The 11,070-nt window shown below is 42.4% G+C and overlaps 1 long non-coding RNA gene across 1 annotated transcript in view; it reads right to left on the bottom strand.

Moving 5' to 3' along the window:
- Nucleotides 1-9: 9 nt before the first annotated feature.
- LOC310884249 overlaps nucleotides 10-11,070 on the bottom strand; it is a 51,438-nt gene continuing 40,377 nt past the window's right edge. Inside the window, exon 3 of the long non-coding RNA XR_014574098.1 lies at nucleotides 10-2,387. This is a non-coding gene — a long non-coding RNA (uncharacterized lncRNA). The remainder of the gene's footprint in view (nucleotides 2,388-11,070) is intronic.

Raw genomic sequence — 11,070 nt, 5'->3', positions numbered from 1 at the left:
ATGTGTCTTATCTGCTAGAAATATTTACCAAACTTTTGGAATGTTGTGAGGGAAACTCCTGGGCTAACTAGGGTGATGGGTTGAGAACACAATAGTGTGTATGAGAAGACTGGTATGTGAATTGGCTTTTGTGAATACAGTTGGCTTCTCTTGAAAAAAATGGTAGCCCACCACAAATTGAGACCTAACTGTATTGACCATGAAGCAGGTAGAGACTGGAAAGCTAAGGCCAGGTTTTCTGCAAACTGCCTGTTGGAAGTTGAGTTTCAAAGAGGTATTAACAACTGCAGGATGTCCTCAATTTACAGTTTCTAACTTTACCAAATCTGGTAACAGGGCTCCAGTAAAGGAACACTATAGCCCTTTGGAAGGGATAAAAGGAATGAATGTCAGCCTTGCCTTCCTTCCTTTCTTTTAAGTATTTTGTGCTTTTTACCCATTCCCTACCTCCCTTTAAATTCTTTCTCTGAAATGGAATTCGTTGCTGTAAGTACTGTAAACATGGGTATAGTGCATGTGTAAATATTGCCAATAATGCACACAGTATAGCTATGCAATTCCCACACACAGTGTATACATGTGCTCTGTGTGTGTGTGTGTCTGCTGGGAATACATCTGCAGCTTTGCTACATTTTGAACCTGCAGGCATGGAGCTGTGGCAGCCTCACCTCTGTTGGGCTGTCACATACAGCATGTTATATTTCCCTCTAAAAGCCTGGGCTTGCTGAACTACTGTCACAAAATTACCCAGAAGCTCCTTCAAATAGCTTCAGTTGGGCAGAAGAAAGGAGCTAACAAGAGTTGGTGCAGTATCTTTGTCGCATTAAGGGTTGTAGCCGATTAACCGTTATGGGTCTGGTTGTATTCAGGGTACTGAACTATCACAGTCATAGATTCACCAACAACACATTAACTGATATGGGTCCAGTCAGATTCAGGGTACTGAACTATCACGGTCACGGATTCACCAATAACATAGCACGCCCTTACTCTAGTCATGTTCAATGAAAACTATCATGGCTAGGAACAATGCAATTAAGTGCAATTTATTACAGCAACAGGTACACAGGTTCTTTGGATTGACGGCGATAAATTCACTGTCTGCAAAAGCAAGCTAGCATGCATGAAATACACAGGTGCACAGCCTGGCTATTAATGCATTAGAAGGCACAAAGGCTCTAGAGATTTCTAACTTTCCACGGAGATACCTGGTACAACCAAGTGATCGAATCTTACCCCATGGCGTTCCAATGGGGGGGGGGGGAGAGATTCAGCCCGTAGACTGATCCCAGAAATCAGAAGGTATCCTTCATGATGGTATCTTCGTATCTTCCCTCATGATGGTATCTTCCCTAACATCCCCTCTATCTTAAGCCAATTTATATTATTTTCTATCTTTTAGGTGGAGCTTGAGTGACTCTCATCAAGCATATCTTGGTTATGATTGGTAAAAACTTTTCTTGCTTTTGTTTAAAGATATAGGCTCTGAGAAAATGAGAGTGCATGCTCAGTGAGGTGTGGTCGCACCTTGGAGGTGGGTAGCTTTTGGGATGGAGGTGTATTTTGGTATTATAATGATATTATAATTACCAAAAGTTCACTAGAGTGCAGCATTTTGTCAAAAACATGACAGGTCTTTGGCTCAGGGTAGCAAATGTGCAGCTTATTGGTCTCGGTGTGCACAAGAACAATCGAGTTCCCCTTCTTCCCACAGAGCCCAGCCACGGTATCTCTACTCTGCTCTATGCTCTGTACTGTTCCTTAGAGTCAGCACACCAGGCTCCCCTAGTGCGATAGCATCTAAGGTTGGAAGCCTAGGGAACACTCAGGTAATGCAGCTACACTCCACCCTGAAAGCTTCTTCAATGCTGTACATTTTCTTTAAAATGTGAATATTAGTTTAATTTTCCTAGTTACTTTAGGCAATTATTCCACATAATCCACCCCGTGACTATAGTCACTCAAGCTTCACAACATTTGGAATGTGTTTACTATATCACATACATTCTCAGGATGAGGATTATCGAGTGTATGTATATTGTGTAGGGATACTAAATGTTTCATCATAATCCAAAGTTTAACATATAAACTAATTGTTAGTATAAAGCATAGTACACTGAGTATTAACAAAACAACAGGGTGAAACATTTTGTTGAAGATTCCTGTGGTAGTTGGCCACCATCCAAACAAAGTGTCCCACCAGCGGTGTTTTTAGTCTTTTGTCCATTTTTTCGAACTTGTTTCATCAACTGCTTCAAATCATCATGTAACAGTAATTTCTTCAAGGTTCATTCCAATAGGAGTAGGTAGCAGATCATGAAGAGGAATATAATTGAATGTAACAAGTTGGTAAGAGATGACAGGAGCTGAGTAATTAAAATCGCATCCTAGAATTTTGGTAAAATTACAAAAACAAACATTAGAGTGATTACTGGTATCTACAACAGTATTATCTATGACTATAGAATCACAATGGGTTCTCATGCAAATATAGCCTTTCCCAATATATACAAGTACAATTTCAAGGGTTTCTTTAGGGTGTATCTCAAAGTGGCAAATATTTTGTTCAGTGTCAAGACAAATGTCTTGGGCTTCGAACATGTTACTTTCACAGATGAAGCTTTTTTGTTCATGCACAATACGTGCATTTACATCATTTGTTTGCCACTTTCCTCCCTTTTGATGGGCCCATACTTTATGCTCCTTAGGATAAAGTGTAGTTCCATTACGATTGAGTCCTAATGCAATGATTGGATATACATTGGATACTGTGGCATTGCTTATGGTAAGTATAAAGGCAATAATTTTATCACTTTCTGCATAATAGGTAAAGTTGACTAATTGCTACCATGCTTGAAACTCCTTTTCAAATTCTGAAGCATTATCCCAAATCAATTTTTGAATTTTGGTGGGTAAAGTTCCTCCTTCTCCCTCTCTAATAATAGCTGCTGCTACAGACTGTATCCATAACTGCATTTGGATGCAGCTCAATCAAGGGAAATACCACTTTGAGTTTTTCCAAGAGTATTTAATGATCATTTTCTTCAACTTGTTGGGTAAGATGTCTGATAGAAGCCATTCACTTGCTCCTAAGGCCAATAAGGGTGATTTTATTGGTCGTTCCAATTTCCTTAAGTCATCCATAGTAACAGTTATTCTACTCATTAGGACCTCAGCATCAATGCTGTTTAATATACTTAATAATTAATAATACCTAATTAATATACCTAATCCTGTTCCCAACAACGCAGCTGCATCCCGTGGTGCAGCACTAGCTTTACCCTCTTTAGAGACCAGCTAGGGTTAAAGAGAACTTGCTGTTGTGCCACATTTTTAATTATTTAAGGACCTGTGTTGAGGATGGAAAGAGTTAGACTGATGAGAGGCCGAGTTGGTACAGTTTCAAATATCTGTGGGGTCAGAGGCTTCTTATCCTTTGCAGTCAACGAAGATGTTGCTGTATCGATCATAAATTCAAATAGTAATTCTGTGCCTCTGTAACCCCAAAGACAGTACACAATTATATGTTTGGTGAAAGTAAAATTGTGCCAGCAATCAGAATTTGGTTCAGTTATTTTGTTACAATCAGTACTATAAGTTTGTGGTCTGGAAGAATCATTATAAATTGTCTTAATTTCAGTTGGCCTATTGTAAGCATACCCATTAGTTATTCGGCTACTGATTTGTATTGTCTGGCCTGAAGTGGCTTGAAGTTCAGCCATTCTAAGAGAATCATTCCAACTCCATTCATGTTTTGAAAATATTTTTTTTCCATCTAAAACTAAAGTTGAGAGATTTAAGTCCTTTTTGTTTTGAGATGTTCCAGTGATTGTGCTATACCATGACAATGCATGGTTAGATGTCACAGTGAAACACCTCAGCTCCATGTACAACCGCAGTAGCTAAGTTTAAGTTTCCCCTGATGGCACGTGTTCCCATAATTGAGTGTATTTAACATGGGCTTGGGACCATGGCCATTTTGGGTCTTTTTGTCTATGAACCAAAAGCGATTGCATTAACGTCAGGGTATAACATAGCATTATCAATCCAAACTGCAGATTTGTGATTCTCCACATGCAGTTCACTCAGGATTCCTGTGAACAAAAAAGGAAATGAAATATGCTTGGTTGTATTCAACTGGCAGGGTTAGAAAGAGGGTGAAATAACAGTCTTTGACTTCCCATGCGTAGGGATATTTGGGAGTAGTTAGTACCATTGCTATTATTCCAATGTGAGGCATTTTCACTAGCACAGGTTGGCCAGTGTAAAATCCTACAGGATGTTCTTCTGGTTTATAATAAACCTTTGGGGTGATTGTATTGGTAGATGCACAGAAGGCTTTCACTATCTATCTCTGCCATGCTTGGAACTGCGGCAGCCAAAGGTGTGATGCTAGCATTTAACTATCTGTAATCCACTGTAAAATGCTATTGCCTGGTCGGTTTCTTTGCTGGCCACACCGGTAAATTGTAAAGTGAATGAGTCCTTTTAATAATGCCTCTTTCTTCCAATTCTGTTACCACCCCATCAATTCCCATAAGTGTTGCTGCTGGCAACAGATATTGCTGAACATTTGTGATTTTAGTGGGGGTAAGGGTATGACTGTTTGTAACAGACAGTTTCACTGTGCCTGAATCCTTCTGATGTGTCGTGAAACTCCATACAGTTCCATCTGGGAGTTTCCACATTTGCCCATGCAGTATGTCAAATCATGAGGTATTGGTATATACAGCAGTGACTAATACTTCTGACTTGATTAATTTTTGTTCCTATGTGAAATTTTTGCAGTGGGGCAATCTTTTTCCACACCATCAATTCTTGTGAATTTAACCCTGCAACGACCAGGTGTTATGCCCAGGGTTTGTGCTGTCTCGTGTAATTACCGACATTCGGGCCCCAGTGTCAATAAGAAAGTTTACTAATATTTTTCAGGGTCCAACAGAATAGCAATGATAAGGTCAGAGTGTTCATTAGAGAGCCATTGAATTGCTAATACCCACCGAGCAGAGTGGCTCACTGCCCTCTGTTGGGATAGGAGGTTTTTTAGCAAGCTTCTGCCTTGTCAATTAGGCTCAGTGCAGAAGGTGTACTTTCCTTATGGGTTGGGAGTTTTTCAGTTAGGCAATTCTCTCCAGCTGGAATAATTTTCTTACCCAGAGATTGGACTGATGTATGGAGGTCCTCCATAGAGGCATCACGCAAGATTGGTCAGGGTGCGCCCAAAGCTAAGGCCTTATGCCACAACTCACGCCGTTCCTTATTAGGTTTGAACCTCTCTTTGAATTTGAGGTATATGGAATTTTGAGTATGGGTTTGGCAAACTTGCCAGGAGTGATCTGGGGGCTTAGTACTGGATGAACTAATCCACTCCATTCAGCATCCATACTTATCTATGTCTTGTTCAAAATCACTCCAAGTGGGAATGGGGGAGTGCGGATTTTGTCTATGACCACAATCACCATCCCTACAAGCAGCTTGTATGCAATCCTGGGTATTTGCCACAAACATCTTAAGAAAATCAAGGAGTCCATGGATGAGAGGGGTTAATCAAGCTGGGTCAATAGGAGCTAACATCGGGGATTTCCTGAATTCATCTCTTTCATATATCGCCTGAATGCAGGCTGCTTTCTGTACTGCTACAGACAGGTCAGAATTGCTTGTGGCTCTAATTTCCCGTCATTACTCTCTCTCCTGGGGATCTATACCACCTGCCCAGTATGCAGCTTGTGCAGTTATAGAGTAATTATGGTCTCCTGGTGTGGTGGTTAAAAATACTCCTGGTCCCCAAAAGCCTCTTGCTTCTTCCTCACTCAGCATAATTCAATCTCCTTCTTCAAGAGAAACTCGACACAAACACTCAACTTCTGATTCTCCTGACCACCTTGAGAATTCCTCCTGTATTTTAACCAACTCTGCTGATGATCATAGAACTGTTCACACAGTAGTACAGATCTCATCTTCATCACCAACAGTAGTCTCAGTTTTAACCAAAGTTCTCAAGGAAATCAATTTATGTTCAGAATCAGCAATCTCTTTGACTTCATCATCACTGTCAAACCAAATATCATCATACCAGCTTTCAGGGTCTGCACTATACTTTAGGCAATTGCTCCACAATCTTTCCTGTCAAATATGGAATAAAAGGCCGATAAAAAGCTTTGTCCTTTTTAATAACTAGAGGAATACAGTTTATTTGACAAATGCCACTATTTCCTATACCCATCCTCCAAGATATTTTCATAGCAAGGAGAGTAGCTTGACAGGGCTGGATTCATCTGTGAATCCACAAGGATGCCTTGGAGCTGGATGTCTGACCAGGTAGTTCTGAATGACCACCAGAAGAGCAGAGCCCTGGGATTCGCCCAGTGACCTGTGCACCTCTGCAGCTGACTGCTGTCAAGGCCAGAGGAGAAAAGTGAGGCAGGTATGGGCAATAGGAAGACAACAGAGAAAAGCAGTCTTGTGTTTGTGGGCTGTCAGAATGTCACTTCTCCAATACGTCTTTACTGCTTACTTTGAATACGAAACAGCTCAAGGAAAGCACAGTGTTAATGTCCCAGACATTAACAGGATATTTTACAAAAAGCAGTGGAGTCAGCACTAGGCAAGATACTTCTGACACTCTTCTATCACTCCTGAGTCACTTGGACATTTACATATAATATCATGAGCCGCAAGGAACCCACAAGGATCACTGAGTCCAGTTCCTGGCTCCACACAGGACCATCCAAACAAATCAACAATCAACTCTTCTGTCTGAAAGCGTTGTTCAAATTCTTCTTAAACTCTGGCAAGCTCAAAGTACTGTGACCACTGCCCTGGGGAGCCTGTTCCAGTGACTGACCACCCTCTTGGTGAAGAACCTTTTCCTAACACCATGCGTGACCCTTCCCTGATAGAGTTTCATGCTGTTCCCTCAGGTCTTATCACTGCTTACCAGAAAGAGGAGATCAGTGCCTGCCCCTCTGCAGTGCATTAATGTCTTAAAATAATGATAGCTGTTTCATAATCTAGCAGGCCCTGCAGGGAATGATAGCAAGGGTATATGGGACATAACTTAGGAGTGGTGTGGAGTTGTATAAGGAGTGTGAGGCCACAAGGCCTGTTGAGATAGTATGGGAGGGTTGTTCTGGGCTGTAATGCAGCCTTATCCATACAGCCTATAAATAGAGCTGCTAGAGTGATCTTTCTCCCAAGCCGTTCCTGGGATTTCCGCCAGATCAAGCCAGTTTGGACACTCAGAGCCCATATCTGCAGTGATGATTATCTAGCTATCCTCTTCCAGGGTCACTTCTCGGAACGACCTTATGTAACAACACACACGCATGTTTACCTCCATTAAGAAAAAAATATATACTTTCTCACATGGCTTTTAGCTATTCATTAAGACAATACCAGCTATTTCTCCCCCATTCACATATTTTTAATTCTCCACTACATTGGTGGGATACGACTTTGCTTTACAAAAGCCTTTTTTCTTGGTATGTTGTATTTCTGGAACAGGTCATCTTGAATGCAATCACGCAATGTGTGCAGGACAACCAGGGGATCAGGCCCAGTCGGCATGGGTTCATGAATGGCAAGTCCTGCCTGACCAATCTCATCCCCTTCTATGACCGGGTGACCTGTCTGGTGGATGAGGGAAAGGTTGTTGTTGTACTCTACCTAGACTTCAGCAAGGCCTTTGACACAGTCTCCCATAGTATTCTCCTGGAGAAGCCGGCAGCCCAGGGCTTGGACAGGTACGCTCTTTGCTGGGTTAAAAAATAGCTTGATGGCCAGGCCCAGAGAGTGGTGGTGAACAGAGTGAAATCCAGCTGGCCACTGGTCACCAGTGCTGTTCCCCAGGGTTTGGCATTGGGGCCCATCCTCTTGATATCTTTACTGATGATTTCGATGAGGGAATTGACTGCATCCTCAGTAAGTTTGCAGATGACACCAAGTTGGGGGGAAGTGTCGGTCTGCTGGAGGGTAGGAAGGCCCTGCAGAGAGACCTGGACAGGATGGATCAATGGGTAGAGGCCAGTGGGATGAGGTTCAATATGGCTAAGTGCCAGGTCCTGCACTTTGGCCACAACAACCCCATGCAATGCTACAGGCTTGAGGGGAGAGTGGCTGGAAAGCTATGTGGAGGAAAAGGATGTTGGGGGTGCTGATTGATGCTTGATTGAACATGAGCTGGCAGTGTGCCCAGGTGGCCAAGAAGGCCGATGACATCCTGGCTTGTATCAGGAATAGTGTAGCCTGCAGGACCAGGGAGGTGATTGCTCCCCTGTACTCTGCTCTGGTGAGGCAGCACCTCAAGTACTGTGTTCAGCTTTGGGCCCCTCACTACAAAATGAAATTGAGGCCCTGAAACATGTTCAGAGAAGAGCTACAAAGCTGGTGAAGGGCTTGGAACACAAGCCCTATGAGGAGCGGCTGAGGGAACTGAGGTTGTTTGGTCTGGAGAAGAGGAGGCTCAGGGAACACCTCATTGCTCTCTACAGCTCTCTGAAAGGAAGTTGTTGGGAGCTGGGGATCAGTCTCTTCCTGTAGGTAACTAGTGACAGGACTACAGAGAATGGCCTCAAGTTGTGCCAGGGGAGTTTCAGGTTCGAAATTACGAGACATTTCTTCTCCAAAAGAGTTGGTTGCCCAGGGAAGTGGTGGAGTCACCATCCCTGAGGGTGTTCAAGGAAAGGTTGGACCTGGTGCTTAGGGACATGGTTTAGTGGGTAACGTTTGTAGTAGGGTGATGGTTGGACCAGATGATCTTGGAGGTCTTTTCCAATCTTAATGATTCAATGATTTCCATGATTTCCCAGTGTGTCCTCAAATTATATTCATTATTAGCTCCTACTGTTTTCCCAGTGCAACCACCAGGTTTACTGAACCACCATTCCTTTAAATGTTTTTTAAAAACTGGCATTCTGCTAGACAATTTCTATACATCCAATAGCAATGTAGTTTTAGTAAAAGCTCACACATCACAGTCAACGGTTCAGCTGTTTCATCCCATCTGGTCTTGGTCACTTGTTACTATTCATTTTGTCTATTTGGCAACAGGCAGAAAGTACAATCACCATCATTTTATTAGCTTAACAATTCTGGCATGGAAACCAAGCCAGTTCTTCCCAACATCATTTTGATTCTCTGCTGCTACTAGATAACATTCCAAGTTAGCAATATGAACTGGTCTTGTACACAGAGACAGTAGAAATATGAGGACAGTTGTAATTGGGAGCAAGCCAAGTGTGTTGTTCCAATTTCTTCTGCCTTTGCTTCTGCTTTTGTTGCCAGAAAGAAGGAAGAAGATAGTTTGTTGCCCTCAAAATGCCAAGGTATAAACGATAGTCTAGTAATGAAGTGCTTTCTAATTAGGCTGCCTCAGGAAAGGCAGAAGGTGAAATAAGGCATTCAAGGTGAAATAGCCCCACAGTCCAACAGGTGATAAGCAATTCTTGTCAGTAATTTACACAGAATATGGATTGCTGCCAACCTCACAACTGTTGAAAAAACCTGAAGGTATGTATTACTGCTTTATGATGGAAAAAGAATGATAAATTTAGGATAGAGATCACCTTTCACCCCAAATAATATATATCATTGACTATTTTGCAGTGCTCCACAGCTAGTTGAAAGACATACTCAGTGCCTATCCTCCATTATTAAAACAGAATCACTGCAGTATCGTAGTTTTCACAAGTTTAGATTAATATTCTTTTCTGTTTACATAAATTATCTTTCAACATTTACTTAAAAATTGTCATTTAAAGTCATGCTGACTCATTTTCAAACCTCAATATATGTGTTTCTCTTAAGTGCAGAAACACTTGCTGAGTTTAGAAACATATAAGATGCATCTTTCCATGAATATGCATGTATTCTGTCACCATTTTTCATTCGAGCCTAAAAATAAATGTGCAATACGTAAAAAATCTGAGAAAAGCTATGGAGGAATCTTCACTCTTTTGCCCATGGAATAGGAGACAATTGGCTAAAAGGCTTCAATAAACAGGACATTAAGAAATGAAACTGGGGGGTCACCGTGGCTTTAAATTACAGTGAGAATCACAGCCAGGTTGAGCTCGTGCTGGGCTTTAGCCTTTCTGATTTTCTCCCTGTGTATGTTAGCAACTTCCTTGAGCTCTCACCGAGTTTCCTGTCCCTTCTTCCACTGGACATAAACTCTTCTCCTGGAGACTCAGCAAAAGTTCCCTGTTCAGCCATGCCGGTCTTCTTCCCCAACGACTCAACTTACGGCACACTGGGACAGCCTGCTCCTCCACCTTGAAGGCTTCCTTTCTGAGCAGCATCCAGCCTTCCTGGATCCCTCTGCCCTTAAGGACTGACTCCCAAGGGACCCTCCCCGCCAGTGTCCTGAACAGTTCAAAGTCTGCCCTCAGGAAGTCCAAGGTCTCAGTTTCACTGAGTCCCCTCCTGACTTCACCAAAAATAGAGAACTCTACAATTTTGTGGAACACAAGTCCTGTGAGGAGCGGCTGAGGGAACTGAGGTAGTTTAGTCTGGAGAAGAGGTGGTTCAGGGGAAACCTCATTGCTCTCTACAACTCCCTGAAAGGAAGGTGTGGGGAGCTGGGGGCCGGCCTCTTCTCACAGGTAACTAGTGATAGGACTAGAGGGAATGGCCTCAAGTGACACCAGGGGAGGTTCAGGCTGGAAATTAGGAGACGTTTCTTCTCAGAAAGAGTGATTAGGCATTGGAACGGGTTGCCCAGGGAAGTGATAGAGTCACCGTCCCTGGGAGTGTTTAAGGAAAAGTTGGAGGTACTTAGGGACATGGTTTAGTGGGTGATATTGGTGGACGGGGGATGATTGGACTAGATGATCTTGAAGGTCTTTACCAACCTTAATGATTCTATGATTCTGTCCTGTGGAAGGTACTCCTATTCTTGCTTTTCTCCAGAACCAGTCCCACATAACTGCAACACGATTTACAGCATAGGGAACAGGGTTTATCCCCCTAATGAACAATTATGGGATAAACTCTTTTCCCCTTCATTCTTCTGGGTGTACTGCAATAATATTGACAGAATAATAACCTGTTAAGATGCAGTGATAAAAAGTC

Source organism: Anser anser (genome assembly GCF_964211835.1).
Source record: "Anser anser genome assembly, chromosome: 19".
Lineage (NCBI taxonomy): Eukaryota > Metazoa > Chordata > Aves > Anseriformes > Anatidae > Anser > Anser anser.
Note: the sequence above shows the minus strand (reverse complement) of the source record. Positions and strands in the feature narration are given on the sequence as shown.